This window comes from Mytilus galloprovincialis, chromosome 1, assembly GCF_965363235.1.
Source record: "Mytilus galloprovincialis chromosome 1, xbMytGall1.hap1.1, whole genome shotgun sequence".
NCBI lineage: Eukaryota > Metazoa > Mollusca > Bivalvia > Mytilida > Mytilidae > Mytilus > Mytilus galloprovincialis.
The window spans coordinates 13,517,562-13,544,384 of record NC_134838.1 but is presented as its reverse complement, the minus strand read 5'-3'; the positions used below and the strand labels follow the sequence as shown (position 1 = coordinate 13,544,384).

At 33.4% G+C, this 26,823-nt stretch overlaps 1 long non-coding RNA gene across 1 annotated transcript; it reads right to left on the bottom strand.

The window, feature by feature from the left end:
- Positions 1-14,546: 14,546 nt before the first annotated feature.
- LOC143066092 (uncharacterized) lies at positions 14,547-23,726 on the bottom strand. Its single transcript, XR_012975522.1, has 4 exons — positions 23,657-23,726; positions 22,943-23,117; positions 21,392-21,567; positions 14,547-15,513 (listed from the first exon to the last, which is right to left on the bottom strand). It is a non-coding gene; the product is annotated as an uncharacterized LOC143066092 (long non-coding RNA).
- Between the last annotated feature and the right edge of the window lie 3,097 nt (positions 23,727-26,823).

Genomic DNA, 26,823 nt, shown 5'->3' with positions numbered 1-26,823 from the left:
TTGAGTTATAAGCCAAAAACTGCATTTTACCCCTATGTTCTATTTTTAGCCATGGCGGCCATCTTGGTTGGTTGGCCGGGTCACGCCACACATTTTTTAAACAAGATACCTCAAAAATGATTGTGGCCAAGTTTGGATTAATTTGTCCCAGTAGTTTCAGAGGAGAAGATTTTTGTAAAAGATAACTAAGATTTACGAAAAATGGTTAAAAATGAACTAAAAAGGGCCATTACTCCTAAAGGGGTCAACTGACCATTTCGGTCACGTTGACTTATTTGTAAATCTTACTTTGCTGAACATTATTGCTGTTTACAGTTTATCTCTATCTATAATAATATTCAAGATAATAACCAAAAATAGCAAAATTTCCTTAAAATTATCAGTTCAGGGGCAGCAACCCAACAACGGGTTGTCCGATTCATCTGAAAATTTCAGAGCACATAAATTTTGACCTGATAAACAATTTTACCCCGTCAGATTTGCTCTAAATGCTTTGGTTTTTGAGTTATAAGCCAAAAACTGCATTTTACCCCTATGTTCTATTTTTAGCCATGGCGGCCATCTTGGTTGGTTGGCCGGGTCACGCCACACATTTTTTAAACTAGATACCCCAATGATGATTGTGGCCAAGTCTGGTTTAATTTGGCCCAGTAGTTTCAGAGGAGAAGATTTTTGTAAAAGTTAACGACGACGGACGACAACGACGGACGACGGACGACGACGGACGACGGACGACGACGGACGACGGACGCAAAGTGATGGGAAAAGCTCACTTGGTCTTCGGGCCAGGTGAGCTAAAAATAACAAAAAATAGCATCATCGGGGAAAGAGGGACGGGATTGTGGCTATGACTAAAAACATAGACATCAACGAGAAAAAGGAGGGCGGATAAGGCCTATAACAAAACAAAACAAACAAGAATAGCATCATCGGGGAAAGAGGGACGGGATTGTGGCTATGACTAAAAACATAGACATCAACGAGGAAAAGAGGACTGATAGGGGCTATAACAAAACAAAAAATAACAAAGAATAGCCTCATCGAGAAAGAGGGACGGGATTGTGGCTATGACTAAAAATATAGACATCAACGAGGAAAAGAGGACGGATAAGGGCTATAACAAAACAAAACAAACAAGAATAGCATCATCGGGGAAAGAGGGACGGGATTGTGGCTATGACTAAAAACATAGACATCAACGAGGAAAGGAGGGCGGATAAGGCCTATAACAAAACAAAACAAACAAGAATAGCATCATCGGGGAAAGAGGGACGGGATTGTGGCTATGACTAAAAACATAGACATCAACGAGGAAAAGAGGGCGGATAAGGGCTATAACAAAACAAAAAATAACAAAGAATAGCCTCATCGAGAAAGAGGGACGGGATTGTGGCTATGACTAAAAACATAGACATCAACGAGGAAAAGAGGACGGATAAGGCCTATAACAAAACAAAACAAACAAGAATAGCATCATCGGGGAAAGAGGGACGGGATTGTGGCTATGACTAAAAACATAGAAATCAACGAGGAAAAGAGGGCGGATAAGGGCTATAACAAAACAAAAAATAACAAAGAATAGCCTCATCGAGAAAGAGGGGCGGGATTGTGGCTATGACTAAAAACATAGACATCAACGAGGAAAAGAGGACGGATAACGGCTATAACAAAACAAAACAAGAATAGCATCATCAGGGAAAGAGAGACGGCATTGTGGCTATGACTAAAAACATAGACATCAACGAGGAAAAGAGGATGGATAAGGGCTATAACAAAACAAAAAATAACAAAGAATAGCATCATCGAGGAAAGAGGGACGGGATTGTGGCTATGACTAAAAACATAGACATCAACGAGGAAAAGGGGATGGATAAGGTTTATAACAAAACAAAAAATAACTAGAATAGCATCATCGGGGAAAGAGAGACGGGATTGTGGCTATGACTAAAAACATAGACATCAACGAGGAAAGGAGGATGGATAAGGGCTAAAACAAAACAAAACAAGAATAGCATCATCGAGGAAAGAGGGACCGGATTGTGGCTATGACAAAAAACATAGACATCAACGAGGAAAAGAGGACGGATAAGGGCTATAACAAAACAAAACAAGAATAGCATCATCGGGGAAAGAGGGACCGGATTGTGGCTATGACAAAAAACATAGACATCAACGAGGAAAGGAGGACGGATAAGGGCTATAACAAAACAAAACAAACAAGAATAGCATCATCGAGGAAAGAGGGACGGGATTGTGGCTATGACTAAAAACATAGACATCAACGAGGAAAAGAGGACGGATAAGGGCTATAACAAAACAAAAAATAACTAAAATAGCATCATCGAGAAAGAGGGACGGGATTGAGGCTATGACTAAAAATATAGACATCAACGAGGAAAACAGGACGGATAAGGGCTATAACAAAACAAAACATAACAAAGAACAGCATCATCGGGGAAAGAGGGACGGGATTGTGGCTATGACTAAAAACATAGACATCAACGAGGAAAAGAGGACGGATAAGGGCTATAACAAAACAAAAAATAACAAAAAATAGCATCATCGAGAAAGAGGGACGGGATTGTGGCTATGACTAAAAATATAGACATCAACGAGGAAAAGAGGACGGATAAGGACTATAACAAAACAAAACAAACAAGAATAGCATCATCGGGGGAAGAGGGACGGGATTGTGGCTATGACTAAAAACATAGACATCAAAGAGGAAAAGAGGACGGATAAGGGCTATAACAAAACAAAAAATAACATAGAATAGCATCATCGAGAAAGAGGGACGGGATTGTGGCTATGACTAAAAACATAGACATCAACGAGGAAAAGAGGACGGATAAGGGCTATAACAAAACAAACAAAACAAGAATAGCATCATCGAGGAAAGAGGGACGGGATTGTGGCTATGACTAAAAACATAGACATCAACGAGGAAAAGAGGACGGATAAGGGCTATAACAAAACAAACAAAACAAGAATAGCATCATCGAGGAAAGAGGGACGGGATTGTGGCTATGACTAAAACATAGATATCAACGAGGAAAAGAGGACGGATAAGGGCTATAACAAAACAAAAGAAACAAGAATAGCATCATCGGGGAAAGAGGGACGGGATTGTGGCTATGTCTAAAAACATAGATATCAACGAGGAAAAGAGGACGGATAAGGGCTATAACAAAACAAAAGAAACAAGAATAGCATCATCGAGGAAAGTGGGACGGGATTGTGGCTATGACTAAAAACATAGATATCAACGAGGAAAAGAGGACGGATAAGGGCTATAACAAAACAAAAGAAACAAGAATAGCATCATCGGGGAAAGAGGGACGGGATTGTGGCTATGACTAAAACATAGATATCAACGAGGAAAAGAGGACGGATAAGGACGGATAAGGGCTATAACAAAACCAAATAAACAAGAATAGCATCATCGACGTATCTGTTGAAAAAAACATTTGTTGGTATCTGTCCACAAGTTTGATTGATGATTGAGTAGTGCTAGGTAACGTCCAGTGGCAAATATGTCATATTCACTAGATAGACCAATACGTATCTTTATTAAAAGTCTTTTGAATTAGTCCAGAGATTGGATTTTCCGTTTACATTTATCGTAAAAAAGTAAAACATCCGGTCTAGATAATTTTGTAGTAAATAAGAAAAGTTGGGAATGCATTAGTAAGATTTTCTTTCCAAAGTAGAAAATAATTATCATATGATTTTAACGTTATATCATAGCATGCAAAATATAATGGTGATTCATTGTTGTTTCTTATTTTTAAAGAATTTTGACATACACTTTAGATATCGTCTAATATTGTAAATGAGTTTTTTTATATAATGACATTTCATGTTCTATCTGTTTACATATCAATGCCTATTCCCTGTACACGATGTTGCTTGGTTTGCTCGCAATAACTTATTATTTTCTGTGCGATGCAATATTTTTGTTAAATAAAGATAATAATAACATTACAGACATCTCTTATCAAACACATCTAGCTATTCTACTGTATCATTGCAATGTAATGATATAAGTTTCACAAAAATATGACAAGAATTGTACAAATGACAGCGCTAACCAGACAGGACGGACGGACGCCCGGTATTTCCATATCCTCTCGCAGCAATGAGTTAAGACGAGTAATAAAAAAAAACCATTGGGAGGCTCAAATTCCAGGAAAGGATGGGTGTCACTTCGGTTCCTATATTCCAAAGTTCCATATACAGAAGTGCCGCTGTAATGGGTTTGTTTTTTAGATGTCAAATATAAGATTTGGTGTGAAACTTTTACATCAAATATTTCTGAATTTAATGATGGTAGTATTGTTCATAAAATTCTGTTGGAAATATAATGTATACTGGTGGGTATTTTGAAATTAAACGAAAATCTAACCAGTGTCGGATTCTAGTGGAATACACTGACATGCATACAGGAAAAATTTAATTTTCTGCATAAAAAAGTCCAAAATATTCTTCGAAATAGCACGATACAACCAGCTGGTTGACAAAGTATGAGACATTTTGTCTTGTTTCGTTTATGACCAAATTTTTCCTCAATTAACATTTTTCCCAACATTTCGATATAAATAAGGAAGTAAATATTTGTATGTCCAGAAAACCTAATAAATATAAAATATTTCCTAGGTCACATATTCATTTAGAATGTGAATACATTAAGTCACATAATTTTCAAATTTATACAAAATAGATGGTATCTTGTCTTTTTTTTGTGTGTTACCAAAACAAGTAGACTGAGGACATTCACCTGATATGTCTCCGAGAACAACAACCGTCCTCTATTTTTTTATGACCGCTAGGCCTGGTGTATTTAGAAAAATAAATATAAAATATGGGAACGACCATTTAACTTCAAAGGAGTTTTTTTTTTTTTTCTAAAATAATATTTTGATCCCCAATTTAACGAAAAAAATATTCTGGTCAAGAAGCTAACAAAAACAATTATTCTGAATGCTAATTCTACACATACCTAATATAGACAAAACGGTTGGTTAAAACTTTTTGAAATTTTTATATTTTTGTTAAAGGGTAAAAGAAAATACTTTGACAAAATTTTATGAAAATTAAACGGGTCAAATTAATTTTAGTGAAAGTGTTGGGTACCACCTTAATCGCATCGTAAATGAAAAAAAAAATGTTTGCAAAAAAAAAATCTAAGAAAAAATATTATCAGGACCAGATAGTTTAAACACATTTTCGTTGTCCAAAACAATGACAAAGGATCAGACACATTTGCTTTTTTTATTTTTAAGTCTCCTCCATTTGGACAAGTCAACCAATTTGGTTAAAATAGGAGAAAGACGCAAGCAACAAAATACTATACAGTTATAACCTTTTTTGTAAAGAGAAAAATTATATGATTTATACAGAAGGAATGTAGAGTGTCTGGTTATACTATTTCTGATTGGACTTTGTATGTAAAGATTAAGTGAGATGCCAAGAATTCTTCGATATCCTAAATGGCATAATTATAAAAAAACAGAGCAAACAATCTAAATGTCTGTTAATTTTTCAGATGCAAATATGTCAAATATTGGATAGTGCAATGGAGATATTTGTTATCTGTTTATTCATTCGTAATTCATTAGATATTATGGTCATCCGTGTTAACAGTACGTCAACACTTTGATTATCATAAATGCCTGACAATGTTATAATGTAACTTCAGCCGAAGGAGGAATAAATGTTGTGCAATAAGATTTTTTTATGATCCCTTTCATAATCGAAAACAATCGATAAGTTTTCCTCCCAATTTTATGGCACTCGATTTGTTGCGTTCGATGATAATCTATAATAATTTCTTACAGGAATGCTTTATGTCGAACACAATTATCAAAGGTATCGCAACAGAAAAGCAAAGTCATCTAAGAAAACTAAGGAGACTTTGTGAAAGTTAAAAGATACAGCAAGCCAAAAATAAACAATCATTTAAATAAAAGAACGAAATATTGTCATATTCCAGCAACCAAAAACACTGAGAGCCATTTGGCTAATTCCTCTTTACTGTTACGCAAGTATTTCTACCAAAGGTAACTTACAAAACAATCATACTGAAAAGTGTAATGTTTAGGTTTCTTCTATAACGATAATTGTCAATGATTCCAATAGTCATGCTATCGGAATGCTATTACGATAATTGTCAATGATTCCAATAGTCATGCTATCGGAATGCTATTACGATAATTGTCAATGATTCCAATAGTCATGCTATCGGAATGCTATTACGATAATTGTCAATGATTCTAATAGTCATGCTATCGGGATGATAAAGCATGTCTTTTGTAGTAGACTGTCATAAGTTAGGAGCCTCTAGCTTTTGTTATTAAAGTCTTTTTTTTTTCAAATTTGGGTTTAATTGTACGTTTCTGAGTTTGTGTGGCGTCCATTCAGCTGAATTAGAATATTATGATTGTTTAGGGGCCAGCTTAAGTAAGCCTCCTGGTTCGAGATTTTCTCAATCTGTTAAAGACCCATTGGTTGCCTTGTGCTGTTTTCCGCACTTTAGTCGGTTTTCTCGTCTCTTTCAGAAATAGGTTTAGAATGGGTTTCTCTTGTGTTCTATTGTTTCTGTTGATTTCAAACCAAGAAAAATAATATAATAAAACTTAGTACTTTATACCCCGATAAAAAAAACTTTAAGCTTGATAAATGTTTCTAAGCTTGTTTTTTTTATAAGTGCATTTTTTTTTTACAAAACCATTGCAGAAAATTGAAATATTGAAAAAGTAATAGTTTTATAACTTCCATTCTCAATTTTATTATAACTGGGTCAGTCTTTAGAACATTCCTTGTTGGTACATGTATGACTCTTATAAACATCAAGGAAACAGCAGATCAATAGATATGAAATATACATTTTGTTTGTAAAGTATTGAAATTTGCAGTGTCACCTATCAGTCTAGATATTTATGATATTGTTTTTTACGAAACGTACTTGTTGGCCGATTAAATCATGTCTGTTTACGTAAGTGTTAAATTATTGATGTGACCTCCTGTATATTGAATTTATATGCACCTAAACATGCATGTAGGCTAACAAATAAATTATCAAGGACCTATTGAAAATGATAGAATCCCGTCAAATGAAAAAGACATTTAGTCCGGGTTTTTTAATAAAAGATAATATGGTGAGATATGTATCTGAACCATTATTTGAGGGTCTCGAAGAGGTTTATATAATAGAGAACTCAATGATCGAAAAAAAGTAAAGAAAATGTACCAATGAGCAAACATTACGTTAAAAGAGAATAATAGGGTGAAAATGTTTACATGTATAAATGAGGAAAATAACAAAAAAATATGCATGTCATTTTCTAAAAGAATTTTGCAGAATACGCGGGTTTTTTATATAATGAAAAGAAATCCCCTTTATCTTTTAAATAATACAGAAGCTAACTTAAGGACCACACTTCAGATCCTCTTATCCGGTATTATAATCTGTCAAAATTTTAAAATGAATTCGGATATTTTTCCTTTTTTGGTTTTCATCATTATGTTTTAAATTAGTCATCATGTCATTGGTAATCATACTACATGTTTCATATCTTGGCGTTTTTCAATAAAAGCGTAACTTTCAGACCTAAAAAAATGGAAAATCAACTTGTCTAAAATTTAATTTCAAGAGTTATTTTGAATACCTCTATTATAGACCTGTTTGTAAACAAAAAGTGCAATCTTAAATATTCTTTAAAATGATATTATTTTCATAATTTGTGTACTGTTTTGTAGGTGACTTTTGTCCCCTACGAAACTTCTACTAAACACACATATTTTTTTACAATTTTAAAAGTTTCCTATAGACATTCCAGTTTGTTTACTTTAAATACTAGAAAAATCTCATTTTTTTCTGAATTGGAAAACCATTTTTATCGTTAAAGATTAGACAGTACTTCACATATGAAGGTACAACTCATGTTACGTAGTGGACATTTTGATGCGTTACGTAGTGGACAAAAAGTTTCGTAGTTGACATCAACCCTATTATATGTTAATAAAAACATAATAAAAATTACATGACACTAAAACCTCGGTCACACCTTACCGGATAGCTCGAACGGACGCCAAACGGATAACTTTTTTTCAATCCGTTCATGTCCGTTAGACGTCCGTTCTTATCCGTTAGACGTCCGTCCATATCCGTTGCATGTCCGTTAAGCGTACGTTTTATCCGTCGGCGTCCGTTCTGTCCGGTGGAAAATTTTGAGCATGTTCAAAACTTTGAACGGACGTCCAACGGATAAAATGTCCGTTGAACGTCCGTTAGGCGTCCGTTTTGTACGGTACTCGTCCGTTTCGTTTCCGTTTTGTATCCGTTACGTGTCCGTTATACATCCGTTGGAGGTCTGGAAGATAAATTCACCAACGGACTTCTACCGGACGTTTAACGGATAAAACGGATGTTGAACGGATGAGAAACAGACTTCTACCGGACGTATAACGGATAAAACGGATGATGAACGGATCTGAAACGGATAAATGCAAATTGAAAATTTCGCTTCAGAAATGCCAATTATTGGCATGTCAGATTTCTTAAGGTTCATGAATTCTTATTATTCATAATCGATCTTAGAGTATAGGCACGTCTTCACAATCAAGCAGTTCTTATTCAGGCCAGACACTGCCCTTTGGTGGAATTTTGAAGAATAAACCAAAACCAGTTACACAGAAACATTTTGAATATATATGCGATTTACATGTATTATTATTGTCGCCTTTTATTTTTTCGTATATCTTGTTCATCCGTTATATCCGGTACGCTTCCGTTAGGTGTCCGTTTTATGCGGTACTCGTCCGTTGGATGTACGTTCGACATCCGTTCTGTCCGGTACGTGTCCGTTTCTCGTACGTTGCATATCCGGTGTGTGTCCGTTATGCATCCGTTACACGTCCGTTTTATTCGGTCATTACATCAACGGACTCCCAACGGATAACAATTTTGTCAACGGACAACTTTTATTTTCATCCCTTAGGCGTCCGTTCGTGCTATCCGGTAAGGTGTGACCGAGGCTTAACCCTTGTTGTTTGTTTTGCACGAATATAATTGAAAAAAGATTAAAAAAAGACTGCATGGTAGTGGTAGTGTCCACTACGAAACGTTTTTCTCCCATACTTGTTTCGTAGGGGACATATTCGCATGTTTTATTCCCCCCTCCCCCTCCCCCCCACAATCCCTATATTGCAATAGTGACAAGACTGATTGTATTCATCAAAGCATTTATCAAGCTGTACACTGATATTTTTTTTCATAATTTTAAAACCAGATACTGAAGGAGATTTGACCCGTTTCGTAGTGGACATTAACAAAAATACGGTATCACTCTGGTCCATTTGATGTGCTCAATTTTTCTTACCAACAATTTAATTGCCGTTATAAAAGCATCACTTCTTTTGTAAGACCCTAATGTTTATATCTCTTGCAAACAAAAATTACATTGATTTTATAAAACTGTTTATTGGCAAATTTTAATGACTTCGTTTCGTAGTGGACATTTTGTGAGGGACACACCTTCTGAAATTAAAAATCCTATATTGAAAGCTGTTTATTAAAATATGTTAGCTCTGAACATACTTTTGAATTATTAAAGAACTTATGTAAAGTAAAAATAACATTTATTTCTTCATTTTTTTACGACATTTTAGAGTATGAATGTTGAACAGGCGGTCTAGGGACATGCCATTTTGGTTGTTTTGGACCATTCAGGAGTCAATATCTTATCAATCCCTCTAAAAATAAACTGTTTCTTTGCTTAAAAATGTTAAATCTAATTCAATGTACTGACTGCACAAAAAATTACTTGCAAAGATCAAACATATTTTTTTTTAAAGTGCCTGGGACAAGAAAATACGTTTTTATTGAAAAACGCCCATCTACTTAGTTTTATATCAATGTTCAAGTTGAAGTCATTTCCCTGAAAGAGGAAAAGTTTAAAATAAGTTAATGTCCTGTTCGTTGATATGATCTTACAAGAGAAGATAATCCATAGTCACTTATCTTTATATATACTGCCATTTTAAATGAGTATTTTACAAGGCTCTCAAAATTTAAAACATAAATATACCATCGAAATTATAATATGCAGTTTGTACTTTCATAACTTCAGAAAAAATGCATTAAACTGGTTACTTACTTAAACTAATATGAATCGATGCACTGTCTCTACATTTTGAACTTTAGAAAACAAAAGATTCATTTTTCAGGTATCGATATTAAGAAAAAAGTAAACAAGATTCAGCACCTGGAAGTGTTCTTTATCATTGTACCCTAAATGTTAGTATGAGTCTGAAATAATGTCTAAAGTTACAGCTCAAAATACGGAGAGGGAGAGAGAGAAAGATTGAGATGATCCAATCATATATTTGTGTAAGGCGACATAACTCTTAATTCATTTCGTGGTATTTCGCTTTATAAAATAATATTTTTTTTGATATATACATTATTGTACTTTTCACAGGTCTTTCTCGGGAGTTTTCTCAATGAATTTAGTATGCTAAAAATATTTTTCCCTTGAACTAAACCAATCCACAAAACAATCGATTACACGTCAAATATAGCCATACCTTTATCACTAATGGGATGAATCCGCTCACATATACGTTTTTAGTGAATATTGTACCTATAAAATTCAAAATGTAGGAACAGCCAGAATTAACCCCCAGAATTTGTATGTAAACAATAAGATTATGTAGGATTATGTTGTAACAACATTAAACTAATGAACCAGGTAAATCTTGTCAAAAATCAAGACAATAATACTTTCTTGATTAAAACATATTTCATAAACTAATTAAAAAGCTAATTTTTGGTAAATAATATTCAAAAACACAAAATGAATTTATAGGCTCAATATTATTCACAAGCATTTGAAATTATTTAGGTGAAATAAACATGAACATATAAAAGTAAATGATATCAATTGAAATATGAATATAACAAAATTGTGGTAAGTTTTCTTTGAAACAAAGCACAAATTTTGATACATATTCACTGAAATAAAGCATCAAAAGTACACTAAATTGACATTAAAGCAGAGCACTTGTACAGTAATAAATATTATTGAATTAAACACACAAGAGAATACAAAGTCTGAATCAATATTAAGTAGATGAGCAGCAGCATCTATATATTACATTGGTGCAAGTTCATCATTCTATAACCTTGTTTTCGGTGTTTGAACACAAAAATAACAAAATGTGGCATGATTCCATATGTGACAACTCTCCACAAGAGACCAAAATGACAAAAAAAAAAATAACAACTATAGGTCACCGGATGTCCTTAAACAATGAGCAAAGCCCATACCGCATAGTCAGCTATAAAAGGCTTGAAATGACAAATTTAAAACAATCCAAACGAGAAAACTAATGGCCTAGTTTTTGTACAAAATAATGGGGGTGGAAATGTTACACAGCAACAAACGGTAACCCGGCACTGAATACGACAATTTGGTCAGATCTGAGAGTACTCGGAGTTACTGACAGCAAGCTCAAAGCCAATAACAATTAATAAAAAAACATACATGCATCTCAGACTAAAATATAAAGCTGTATACATCCAATATGGATTTAGAAAAAAAATACGTCACAAAGCCTGTCATACATTTCCCTGTATCTTTTCTTGGAACATGTGTACCGCCAGTTCTGCATTGCTAAGTGTGAGAGCACGGAAGGCTTCTTCTTGTCACAACAACTTGATCATGCTGAAGATGTTTGGGTGTTGTGCATTGACTAACTTAGTTTCTATGTCAACCTTCTAAATGATTTGTTAGTTTTTGTTAGTTTAGTTCAGTGAAATCAATCAAATCTTTAAATCTTCAGTTGGGTACTATTAAATGTTTTAACTACCGTTTCTTTTAAACATTTTTTTTTATAGATTTTTAAATGCTTATAAATAGAATTTTTCTTTAAGAAAAATATTTCCAAAATACTGGTTGCTTTAAAAACCTTTTCTTTTAAATGATTTTATTTTCAAAAACTTCTATATTAGTAACACTTAATTAAAATACTTGACATATGTTTACCAACTACCAAAAAAATAAAAAAAAAGATTACATAAATTTCATATAAATAATTATTTTTATTTAATTTTCTCAGGTATATTTTCCAAGTACCTAATTAGAGACTAATGAATAAAACAACAATTTCTGTTTCTCCCGCATGCTAACTTCTACACTGTTTATATTAGTGCATTTGATTCTAATAGGATAACAATCTAATAAAATCATTACTGTTTCTATAAGATCTTAAACAAAATATCGTATAGTCAGCAATCTCAAGATGTGTCGTGTGTACTATTGTTTGTCTGTTTGTCATTTTCATTTTTAGCCATTGCGTTGTCAGTTTATTTTCGATTTATGAGCTTGACTGTCCCTCTGGTAACTTTCGTCCCTCTTTTATTACAGGACAGAAAAACAATGATATTTTAAAACTAATACCGAAAATTTAGGTACACGACTGAAGAGGTAAATTTACTAACTGAACAATTTATTCAATTCATTTATATTAAATGAATAATGGTATGTCGCTAATATTAATAACAATGCTACAACTTTAATAAAATAACAAAGTTCCTATTTCTCCACTTTATCTAACAAAAGGCAATACAAATTTTGACGGGACGTATTATGGTTTAAAAATGTCCGTCTGTCCGTCGTAAACAAGGTACAGCATTTTATCCAAATTTCATTAAACTTAACATGATTGGTTTTTCATGATGGTCAAACGATCTGTTTACCTTTTGGTGAACTCTTTGAGTTACAGGACTTTGCAACTAAACGATTTATGATTATTGATTAACACTTTACACACTTCTTAGTTATATTAATCTGAAGATCTGTTACTGTATACTTTTTGGATTACTTCAAAATTTTATTTCAGAGTTATTGAGTTTATAAAAAAAAAAAAAAAAACGTTTCACATGTCACGCCGTATCTCAGAAACTATTTATAAATATTACATGAACTAGAGAAATGACGGAATGACAGCCAATACAATGCAATTTCTAATTAATATCATTAATATTTCCAAATGGCATAACTCTTTTAAAGAATAGTTGACATGCACTGATTTTCAAACGTGTCCATACGATATCAGTTTTATAGAAATTTGGCAAGATTTGGACACTTGAAAAATCTAATTAACCAGAAGAACAGAGAGAGGAATGTGCGATATCTTATGTGCCTCGCAATGCATCGCGTTGTGGTGAAAATATATATATATAGTTATTTACCAATACAATTACGCTATGAGAGTAGTATTTGGATTTTAATCGCAGCTTGCCACCTTCTCCCCCTCTCCCCCCAAAAACAGCATTAAAATCTGAGGAGAAAGTATATTACAATTGTACATGATTATAAAAGTGACTTGCTTTGAAATCATAATTTAGGTGGGAATAGTGTGGAAAGTTGGTAGAGAAACAAAAACAAACCCAAAGCTCGGGGTTGGGGGAGTTGGTAAAGGTAATATGTCCAGTTCTCTCGCTATTAATTCAATCGTTTTTGCCAAATCAAAAATATCAAAATTATGGTATAGTTTCTGTCTGGACAAAAGCATCCTTTAGCAAATTGAAGATTCTCTTTTATAAGATTTTGTTTTTGTTTTCTGACAACATAAAAAAGAAGATGTGGTAAAATTGCCAATGAGACAAATATCAGGCACAAGAGACAAACATGACACAGAAATTGACAACTATAGGTCACCGTACTGTCTTCAACAATGAACAAAGCCGATACCACATAGTCAGCTATAAAAGGCCCCGAGGTGACAATGTAAAACAATTCAAACGAAAAAACTAACGCCTAATTCATGCACAAAAAAAGGAGTTCCGTTTGCAGGAAAAGACCTCATGTCAGTAACCTTGTTGTGATCCAGTGGAAATAAGTGTATATCAGTGAACTTTAAAACTGTTAACAAGCCTCCACATTTTATTCAATTGTAATCATTGACCCGAATAAAAGTTTAATTTTTATGAATAAGTGTGAAATTCTAAAACGTGAAAAGGATTTTAAGTAGTATTGTAATTATCAAACAAGAAAATGCCAAAGAGTTACGATTATCATCCCGAATTTTTCAACGGCAATTTTCAAAGCGCTTAGACAGTTCCAGTGCACCGTTGCAATTCAAATATGATGTAATGGTATAGAAACACATTGCAGCTGAGTAACTATTGACAAAAAAATGCTACATTTGAGAAAAATAACTGTAAAGATTTTACCTATATCTGCCGTCGCCATTGGGATAGTCGTAATACCAGTTACGGTTATCAGTTTAATACCAGTGGTAGATACAAATATTCTGTTTTACAAACGTAAAAACTACATATTTTTAGTACAGAAATAGTACCTATGAAAAAGTAGCTGTGTAGTTAATTGCCAGTGAGAAAATATTCACTCTAGTTTAAATAAAGTGGACGTTAGTATTTATAGGCAGCCGTACGGTCTTCAACAATTAGAAATTATCATACCGTATAGTCGGCTACAAAAAGGCTCCGACATGAAAATATAAAACAATTTAATTTAGAACACTACCGGCTTTATTTATTAGAATTTTTTTTGCGAAAAACAAACATAACAGAAATGAATCAACAAAAACCACTAAACTACCCGCTCCTGCCTTTGGAAAGGCACATAAAAAATCCTGCGGTGTTAAACATGCTTGTGAGCGCTCAATCCTCGTTTGCTAAAGACTGCATAATTATATAGGCTTCTCATGAAGAATGAAAAAAGCCTTCACTTTTCCTAACTTACTGTTGCGTGTAATAAAGATGACGTCTTTTCACTTAAAATTTAGATTAAGTGGGTATGTTGAACGCATGTAGTCAGGATACTAAGTCTGTTTCAAAATCTGATTGGTCTGCTTCACATCTTGACTATGTCAAAAGCAAACTTGATAACGAGTCATGGTTGATAATAGAGAAATATCCTTTGACATTTCAAACTTTCCACTGATATGTCGCAAAATTCGAGCAGCGCTGACATATTGAGTATATATTATATCTTCCATTTGTTATGGTAGTCAAGAGCTGGTGTTTTCTATAATGGAATCTTTGATAGAGGGTTGTTCTTTATAAGTAAGATATTGACCTTACGTTTCAAAATGGTAAAATTAACCTTATCACTAAGAAATGTATACGGTCGCCATCATGATTTGGTTAAAACAGGATGTTGGAATGCTCGATTTCAGATAAGAAAGTTATACTGTACTAGATAGATAATTATAACATCAGTCTGTATGTCAAACAGTTGTGTCCACTGCTCTCTGAAGTTGGTGTCAAATTTGAGTATTGTGTTGTCATTGTATGTTCAGATTGCGTTACACATAATGTCTGTATATTTCCTGTTAGCTGATATAACGCAGGATTATTCATAACACTTGCATATGACGGGGGCAGGGTCGAACTATTTTCGTTTCCATTTTCTAGTGCAGATGGTTCACAAGTGACTGTTTCATTTACTTGACTCTCGTTAAGTTGTGCATGTGGCTGTATATCTGTAAACATAGGGAAAACATAAGTTCTTTAATTGTTTTTATTATCTTTTATCGAAAAGATTTTAGATAGTGTTTGATTTTATCGTCCTCCAAAATATAGTTGATTTTCAACTTTTAACTGAAAGGTTTGCATTGTTTGTCAAAAAATGGGGTTCTTTGTTTGGCATCATATAGTCTCATTTTAAGAAGTTACAATGGTTGAATAAAAAAACGACACAAAAAATGAAAACACGTTGTAAATTGCAACTTCTTAAGTGTTGCAAAAAGGCAAGAAGATACCTTGATAATAAGATTAAATAAGCAAATAAGAAAATAGAAAGTATATGCGTGAAAATTGGACACTTTTCATTTGCAAAACACTAATTTGCAAATCCGTGCCGCCATTCCTTAGAGCCACAGTGTCATGTACATAACCAATATGTACAGAAATACATGGGATTCAATAAATTCATTACTTATTTTGCTGTAATCAATTATGTTTTGCAATTTGATTACGAAAACATGGAATTTTGAAAATCCCATTGAACAGGGCAAAATCCCATTGGATTGACCATTATCCCATGTTCTTTTTAATTTTATGGGATGATTTATTGCCTTTAAACATCAATTAGATTAATTATAGTGTTTTTGGTGTGTAGATATCAATCTTCTAGTATTGATGAATAAGTCAAAAAAAGATATATTTGACTTTACCGCAATCACTTCATCTGATCCCCGAGTGTACCTACCGTACAAGACTTATCATTCAACGGGTTTGTAGTACAGTGGAGATCACTTCTAACCTCTCATTAAATCTGTCAGGAGAACTGTTCTAGAACAGTACGTAGAACTGTCAGCCTGACACCTTTTAGTCAGTTCTAGGTTAGAACTGTTCTAGCTAGAACTGATTTGGTCAGTTCTACCTAGAACTGATTTGGACAGTTCTACCTAGAACTGATCCTGACAGTTCTACCCTAGAACTGATCCTGACAGTTCTAGCTAGAACTGACCAGATATTTGGTCAGTTCTACTTCTAGAACAGTTCTACGGTTAGAATTGATTTCTAATTCTACGGCTAGAATTGATTTTTATAAATTCTACGGCCAGAATTGATTTATAAATTCTACGGCTAAAATTGATTTATAAATTCTACCGCTAAAATTGATTTATAAATTCTACGGCTAAAATTGATTTTTATAAATTTTACGGCCAGAATTGATTTATAAATTCTACGGCTAAAATTGATTTATAAATTCTGCGGCTAAAATTGATTTATAAATACTACGGCTAGAGTTGATTTATCAGTTTTAAGAACACTTTGCCTTAATATAAAGGGTTGGGTAAAAAAGCGATTTAAATTATATAGAGTTTGCTATTTTGCCGGTTTTATTTCAGATTTATAATCGGCAAGACTTAGGCAGCAACCATTTGATTTTCTGGGGGGAGGGGGCTATGGTTTTTTTTGGAAAAAAAGTTTGTTTCCAATTTTTGGTGAAAAAAATAATTTGTTTGGACCCTGAGAAAAAAAATTGTTTGTTTCATCCTCAGCTGCCACTATATGTAATGCTAAAATTGAAAGAAAAAAATTGATTTCGGTTTGTCGCTCAAAAAATAGATTGTTCTTCGCCGAAGTCGAAAAAAAAAAGTTTGTACAGAAAAAAAAACCCCATAGCCCCCCCCCAGAAAATCAAATGGTTGCTGCCTTAGAGAACATGTTTAACCTGTTAACCCCGCCATATTCTGCATGTATGTGCCTGTTCCAAGTCAGGAGCATGTAATTCAGTGATTTTCTTTTGTTGATGTGTTACATAAATTTTTGTTTTTCTCTCAATTTTTGTACATAAATTAGGCCGTTAGTATTAGGGGGGGGGCATTATTATTTGAATTGTTTTACATTTGTAATTCCGGGAGTCAGGATGGCTCATTATCACATAACAAAATTATCAGACCTCAATAACCAATATAATATCTGTTTACGAGTAGTTTTCATACCTCGGACGACCTGTTTAACAAAAATCTTTTGACCGCATCAATCTAAACTGCCTTTATTTGCTTTTTCTTTCTGCAAATCTATATAGGTGCACAGTACTTCAGTTTTAATTTTAGGTCTAGAGGAACTGTAATATACAAGTAACAGCAATTTTGGGAAAAAAATGTAATTGTTCACATCAATTTATAGTGCCAGCATGCAGGGGCAGCTAGCTCCAGGCTGGGGGTCCAACTATATGCTCCCATTCATATGCATTGATGTTAAAAAAAAAAGTGGGGTTCCAACCCCTGGACCCCCTCCCCTTGATCCTCCAATGAGCATGTCCTTGTTTTATTCAAAATATTGAATCATAAACAAATATCAGTAGTTTTTATACTTCAGACTGAGTCGTGTAATAAAATCTTTTGACTGCATCAACCAAAACTTACTATATTTGCTTTTTATTATGTAAATCTATATAGCTGCACAGCAATTCAGTTATAATTTTAGTTCGAGAGGGACTGTAGTATATAAATAACTGCAATATTGGAAATCAATGACCACAAATTTTTTTTCCGCATTAATTGAGGGTGCCAGCATTTCCTATTTTTATTCAAAATATCGCATCAGAAACAAATATCAGTAGTTTTCATACCTCAGACTGACTCATGTTACAAAATTATTTGTCTGTATCAATCAAAACTGACCATATTTGACAGCATCAACCAAAACTGACCATATTTGACCACATCAACCAAAACTGACCATATTTGCTCTTTTTTATACAACTCTTATAGTCGCATAGTAAATCTGTAATATTTTTATGTAAGAATGGAGTGTATTATCATTATAATACAAATGATCTATATTATAGGGTTATTGCATGAATATTGGGGAATATTGTTCCGAGTAGAATTTTATATTGCGCGTGCTTATATTTTTATATCAGGATGGATTGTTCAATATAAACATGATAAAGGAAAGCAACATTGGAAAACAAAATTATGCTCACATCAGTTTAAAGTGCCAGCATGTCCTCTTTTTAATCAAAATTTTGAATCGTAAACTAATTTCAGTAGTTTTGATATCTCAAACTGACTCATGGATATAACAAAATTATTTGTCCGCATCAACCAAAACCATGAAAACTGACCATATTTGACCGCATCAACCAAAACTGACCATATGTGACAGCATCAACCAAAACTGACCATATTTACACTTTATAATGTAAATCTTAATATATATATATATATATATATATAGCCGCATAGTAAATCACTTATACGTGTAGTTACATATCACGATGGATTGTATAATTCAAATGACAGCAATATTGTAACACATTGGCTAAAAAAAAAAATTTCTCATCAATTTAGAGTACCAGCAATTTTCTGCAAGTCCTCTTTTTATTCAAAATATTGAATTGTAAACAAATTTCAGTAGTTTCGATATACATGTATCAGACTGAGTCGTTTTAATAAAAATTATTTGACCATATCAACCAAAACTGAACTTATTTACACTTATCATGTAAATATATATATGGCCTCATTGTAAACCAATAATATTTCTATGTCAGGACGGATCGTATGATAAAAATGACACCAACTTTGGAACACAATACACCTATATTGCTAATCCTGGCTGACCCGGCCTCATGAACTTTTGAAGCATACAACAATCACTTTTCCATTGTGGCGTCAGATATTTTGTTTTATGATGTCAAATTTTTACGGGAACCTGTGCGATATCCAGTAATGGCAGACAAATAGCGGTAAGGTGTATTTATACCATATCTAAAAATTTAGCGCACCCTTATTTTCTCTCTGTATCCATAATAATGAACCGTCACTAAAGTGACTTTTTAAGTCAGTTAGTTTGTGATGTTTTTTTTTTTAAACAAAACTATTTTACGGCATCATCCAACACTCACATGACTGATTCATATACTTTATTTTAAAATAAAAAGTACATGTATGGGAAGATCTCTTCTTGGAATAGTATACTGTTAATATAATTTGAAGACAAATGGAAGAAGGCAAAGAAAAATGCATGATTTTGTTTGTAGCCGAACGTCCAGTGTCAAATGCTTCATTCATGTTCAGATGAGTATATTTTTTCTGAGTTTCAGACTCCCAGATATCATTTATAATCGTTATGGATAAGTCTGGCTAAATTGACGAGATGGTGCAAATGTATATAGTTTTTTTACGTTATAATACAACACTTTTATCATTAATATCCCATAATTCATCCACTGTACAATTTTCGTATGAACATTTGTCAAAACAGAATCTTAAATGAATGTAAATCCAAGGCAAACAAGGTAAATTACGATTAAAATTCCATGAATTAAATGCAGAGATATATTTATGACATGTATGAAGAGACTGTTAAAAACGGGGAACGAAGAAACGTAAACAATGATGTTTCCTATGCAATCTTATAAAAATATTTCTCCGATGAGTTGGATAACCTCCTATTCACTTCGATATTTGTACATGTAACGTATGATCAGAAAGAAATATAGAAAATCTGCTATTATATAGCAAAGTAATTGGAAGTGATTTATTTCTTCTAAATTCTAAAGTGACCTTACTGCAGTGACGTCAGTTTAGAACTGTTCTACAGTCCTGACTGATTTAGTCAGTTCTGCTGACAGTTCTACGGTTAGAACTGATTTGGACAGTTCTACCTAGAACTGATTTAGACAGTTCTACCCTAGAACTGATCCTGACAGTTCTACCTAGAACTGATTTAGTCAGTTCTACCTAGAACTGATTCTGACAGTTCTACTTAGAACTGTTCTAGGGTAGAACTGTTCTAGGTAGAACTGTTCTAGGACAGGTTAGAACAGTTCTATGACAGTTCTCCTGACAGTTCTAATGAGAGGTTAGAAGTGATCTGCACTGTACTTTTATGAACAGGATATTCATATCCTTCTGGAGCATCTGAGATAACCACGGGTCGTTGTTGATGGTCTTTGTATTTCCTAGTTCTGGAGCATCTGAGATAACCACGGGTCGTTGTTGATGGTCTTTGTATTTCCTAGTTCTGTAGCATCTGAGATAACCACGAGTTGTGTTGATGGTCTTTGTATTGCCTAGTTCTGGAGCATCTGAGATAACCACGGGTCGTTGTTGATGGTCTTTGTATTTCCTAGGTCTGGAGCATCTGAGATAACCACGGGTCGTTGTTGATGGTCTTTGTATTTCCTAGTTCTGGAGCATCTGAGATAACCACGGGTTGTTGTTGATGGTCTTTGTATTTCCTAGTTCAGGAGCATCTGAGATAACCACGGGTCGTTGTTGATGGTCTTTGTATTTCCTAGTTCAGGAGCATCTGAGATAACCACGGGTTGTTGTTGATGGTCTTTGTATTTCCTAGTTCAGGAGCATCTGAGATAACCACGGGTCGTTGTTGATGGTCTTTGTATTTCCTAGTTCAGGAGCATCTGAGATAACCACGGGTCGTTGTTAATGGTCTTTGTTTTTCCTAGTATTTAGTTTCCTACGTTATGTTTTGTTGACTGATGTTTGTCTTTTGTTTGTTTTATCGTTTTTTATCATGGTGTTGTCAGTTTCTACGAATGAGTTTGAATGTCCCTTAGGTATATTTTGCCTCTCGTTTATTAGTTTGGAGAGGCAATGCATCAGTTAAAAATAGTCTTTTCATAGTGTGAAATTAGGAATACCTGTCAAAAACAAATACTAACTTCATTAAAATTTTGTTCTTGCCAGGAAAGAGAAAAAAAACTCGATTATTACAAAGGCTCAAACATTTAAGGATTTTTTGTACAATAGTCTATTATATGTCTTTATAATTCATGTATTGTCACGATGAGGCAGTACATAATTGCGTATTTATATATATATATATATTCATATTGAAAAGAAAGGAATAAACCTTTGGTTTCAATAAACTTACGTGTACGATTTGACGCACTGGTGTACGACACTGTTGTTCTACGATTTGTTGTTGTTGTAACTTGTCCTCCATATGCAGTTTTACGGTTTGCCTTACAAACACAGACAGTTACAGTTATAAACATCAACAAGCCTGTTAAACAGCCTATCACAATTCCCGCCATCGCTTCTATAGATCTGAGTAAAACAAGAATGTATTAATATTGTAGGATATATTGTTTTAGCTTTTCAACTGTATTTCTTTCAAAATTACGTTTACTTTCAAAAAAGCTGATTTGTAGTCGACATAAGGAAAACAAGATTAATTACATGTATGTTGCCTAAATTCAAGATGCTTTTATGTTGTTTTAGATACCAAATTCGGCTAATGATATATGGATATGGTGTATCATATAAACTTTTGACGGTATTTGTGCAACTCAATGATTCTTTTTGTTGTTTGATTTATTTGATATGTGTGATACTGTATGTCAATACTGAGACTCAAATTGACATATACAGGTCGATTTTCCGTGATAGCTTATATAGATCCACCTTCACCATTTCAGCTTTCATACTAATTGATTTATTCGTATTTAAATCTGGTATACAACAAGTAAATCATAATTCTTTGAACAATTTAAGAATGCAGTTAGTTATCAAAAGAATCTATCATTTGCATGGCCCTATGAATAACATCCATGTATAAATGAGGGTGTGACATCCAGTTTCAAATAAGAATTCTACTGGTTTTTTTTTTTTTGTGTGTGAGTTCTTCCTCAATCTGAGTCTTCAATGCTGTGTTTTGAATACTGTAATTTGTCTTTTGGTCGTATTTTGGAACTTTTGCCATGACATTATCAGTTTGTTTTCGAATAATGAGTTTTATATTCCATTGGTCAAACTGCAAACCCAAGTAGCTGTATTTATGAAAGAATTAACTAATGGTTTTTTGTAATTTGGCGTAAGGCCTGACTAAGTTCATTCAAAACAAATATGCAGCGAACTCGTTGAATCGATAAACCAAATGTAATGTATACGGATTAAGAAGAGATGAATCTATATAACCTAAAAGATGACCACATAGTGCTAGATATACATTTATCAATTTAGTTAAACCTTCACAGCTTGTAAATGTCGGCTATACCTACTGGATGAACTTGCGTTTCATTTCATTTCTATTCACTTCATTGTAGATTTTCCCCCTTGCCGGTCATACCAGCCAGGAAAGGCAAAATATAACAAAAGGTAATTCAAACTCACTAGTTGAAAGCAAAGTGATATTCTAAATTAAATGCAATTAGTTTTTAACGATAATTTTCATTGGACGTTGACAAATATTTTGAGGGGTTAGATCCCACGTTGAGAATTCAGTTTTACAAATTTTTTTTTGCAATACAAGTTTATTTAATTGTACTCTCAACAAGAGGTTTTTATCCTTCAGTTGGCTGAAAACTAATTATGTGAAATAAAACATGCATACGAAAATCAATCGGTCAGTATAATACTGCATATGCAGAAAAATCTAACACCATTAAAATCGAAAATTATTTTTCTATAAAGCATGACTTACATTGCGTTGCTTTGATAATCGTCATAAAGGTGAGTTGTGTAGTCCGTCTCTGGGGATGAACAGCATGGATTGTACACATTAATATGCCTGCAGCAACCAAGATAGCAGAACCTTTCATTACTATAACCATAGTGACTAATTGTGTATTTACAGTAAGACGATAATTTCCTTGTTTCTAAAGAAAAAAGAAAAATTAATATATTTTAATGTGTTTTAAAACTAATTATCTCCAATATTAGCATAACAATACAACAATCAAGAAAAAGTAAATAAAAACAGACAATGTCATGGCCAAACAAAACATAAACCACAACATAGACACCTCCGTCTAAGAGACTATGCCATGTGGTCTCTGGTAGAGAGTAGTCTCATTGGCAATCATACAGCATCTTCTTATAGTTATATGCACAGATAACATTTCAACGAGCTTTCATACACGGTTTATTTGTATAAAACGCAGTTTTAATACCGGCTCAAATCAACCATTTTGTTTTAAAGCCTTAAAAATGTTGGTACAGCCGAAAAAATGTAACAACTGGTTACTCTCATTAGATAGATAAGCCGAAACTTCTCAAAAGATTCAAGCAAAAAATATAATAGCATCTTAAAAGGTGGATATAAGGTATGTGTTTTGTTTTGTTACGTTTGATGCTAGTGCGGAAAAACATCACCAGTGCAAACAAATAATTTGCGAGTGTATAATTTTAATGTTACCTGTAAGTAAAACAGTAAACTGAACTCCAAGGACATATATGACTTTGTTCGCCATCTTCTATAAATGTAGATGCATACCGGTACCGGATCAATACTAATTCAGGTATTTAGAAGGGTATTTTGTAATAAAATAACCGTCGTGAAAATGATGTCATTTTCAATATAAATAATGCATTTAAATCTTTACAAGGATACACACATTACATCTTTCAAAACTTTTCAGTTCGGATGTACTCTTAAAAACTAATCGATTCTATTATTAATGACTATGACTGTATTTTTTTTAAATATAAAATCACATACAATTTCTTATAGTTTCTTGATTATTCATTCCAAAGAATTAGTAAACTGACATTGAACCATCTCATTTCTCCTTTCGATGATAAATCCTTGTTTTTGGTGAGATTCTTGTTGCATAGTCTTTAATTATTTATTTTTGTATTGTTATTTTTCCTCTGATCGTTTTTGCTGCTGAGGAAAAAGTAGTTCCAGTCTAATCCGCAGCAAAGAACCGAAAGCATCCGAAGGGCCGATGGCAGTGTTTGTAGAGAAAGGGAAGTTTGATTTTTTTGATGTCATGTTTTGAATTCCCGCATCTGCGCAGAAATCTACAATGTACTTCCTTTTTTCGGTCTCGTTTGTATGAAACTTTGAGTAAAATACATAAGTGAACATTACATATATGTGAAGAAACTACAAAAGAGGAAACGTACACAAGTGTTTACAGTGTCATTTGGGACACTTACTAAAGACTAAAGACTATATGTTTATCAGTCTAGTATAAAATAGGAAGGAACGCAATACCAATTTCATTTTTAATAATTATTCCTTGATATGAAAAAACGTTACCCGATGATAGCGTTTCTTTGTTTACATTGCATGTGACGTCATAATTTAAATAACGTCACAACTAAAATCCCTAACAACAGAACCAAACTCTGAAACGTTACGGTATTTCCGTTTCTTTTTTTTAAACAAATATTTAAGGTGGTACCCAACACTTTAACTAAAATTTATTTGGCTCGTTTAATTTTTTTAAAAATTTTGACAAAGTATTTACTTTGACCCTTTTACAAAAATATAAAAATTTCAAAAAATTTGAACCAACCGTTTTATCAGAAAAATTACACTGGTTATATAGCAGTTTGACAAACACCAATTTTGATCATTGAGAAGCTTAATATTCCTTTTACAACACGAAATAATTAAAACGTTTAGCTGATTTTACAGAGTTATCTCCCTGTAGTGTTAGGTACCACCTTAAGTTACAAAAAAAAAAAAATCATACAGACTTCGTCCCCATTTACAGGTAATACCTGCCTCATAATATGAAGTATAACGAAATCAGAGTTCTACATTTGAATAAGATTTTTGTTTTTACCTCTATTATTATTACCAACGTCAACGTACGTTTGCAACAACTACAAGATCATACTAATATGAGGCAGGTATTACCTGTAAATGGGGACGAAGTCTGTATATATGAATTATTTTTTTTGTAACTTACAAATTTTCCCGATTTATTTTTTTTTATTTTTCTACTGTTATTGGGAACTTCGTCCTTATAATATGCAGTATAACGAAATCTGTGTTCTAGATTATCTACGATGATGGTTTACTGATAGATGGATCAACGACACACTACTTTAAACTTGTTGTTTTGTGTAATACCTCCGTTAGCATATGATCATGACACCCATTATGGGGAACTAAGTATGCCGACTGACATTTGAGGGTCTGTATCGTAGGTGTTGGATAATGGACCGCAAAACACTGTTTTACGACTTTGGTCCCGATAAAGTTTCCTGTCATCTTTATTACTATGTCCGAGACCCATCTACCAGTACTCCATCCTCGTGGTAAGCGGGCTGAAGGAAGTAGGCTGCAACCAAATAACAATTATAGTCATAAACGAAATCATTCCAGCAAAACCAAAATGATCTCCCCGTTCCAGTTTGACAACAACAAAATCATTTAAATGCTAACCAAACGCCTTCAGGCACTGAGTCGACCGTACGAAGCCAGTCAAGATCGTTAAATACTTCCATCATCAGCTACATTTCATACCGTAAGTTTGTTCTCTTTCATGAACAAATGACGAGAAGAGTGTACCATATATATAATAACGTCGGTACCATTGTTTGAAACTATTAGTCCCCGATGTTAGCATACACCCTGTAACCAGTGTGTTAGTATTATTAACAGTTATGTAATTCATTGTGTGTTTATATTTCCAGTAAATGAAATATAATAAATATAGGACATTTCGATAAAACTATGGGTGCATTTCTTTCTAACACAAACGATGCAAACGGCTAAGCGCGCACATGTTTTGATCATTTCTTTCAAACATACGTTTGCAAAGTTTACATAAACTTTGACAAACTTTGCAAACGCCAAAAATGCGTCTGCAGTTTGTCTTTTGTCGTTTGTTAGTACAAACGCTACATTTGTTTCTAACTTCAACCTGATTAAACGAAGCATTTGTGTCTACTTTGTAAAAATTCTGTTTACCAAAAAAATGTGCATGCATTAATTAAAGTTCAAACAGGGTCAGTTAAAACTTATTAAACGATGTATTTGTTTCTACTTTTGGAAAACAACAACAAACGCGACAAAACGTTTGCAAAATTTGGTTAGAAATAAATGCGGCCTAAGATTGAAAGTTCAACCGCAGTGGGATTTTTTTTTGTTGCGTTCTGTTATGGTCTTACGTACTTTTATGCTCTTAATTTTGATATTTTGGCATCCAACCTTGTGATCAATGTGGGTTGTTTTTAAAGTCAAATTGAGAAAAAAAAATCAGAAATGTGTCAAAGACACAACACCATGACCAAAGAGCCAAAAGTTATACGTTTGAGCACTCGGAAATCATAAATAAATATCACGTTATTTCTATAACCGTTGAAAGCTGTCCCTATAGACTTTCACTTAGTCAGAAAACAAGACAACATCTTCCGCATAAAGTAAGCTCCTGATATTAAAGTTTTTGTCATCAAGTTTGACATACAGAGTAGCATACAATTCTTAACTATTTCTATACAAACATGAAAACATGGTATGCATTTAACACACACTGTATTTAGGGGTTCGTTCACTTTAACGTATGACCTTTCTGTATTCCTCCTCATATGTTTACATTTGAAAATATTATTCAAAACTATATA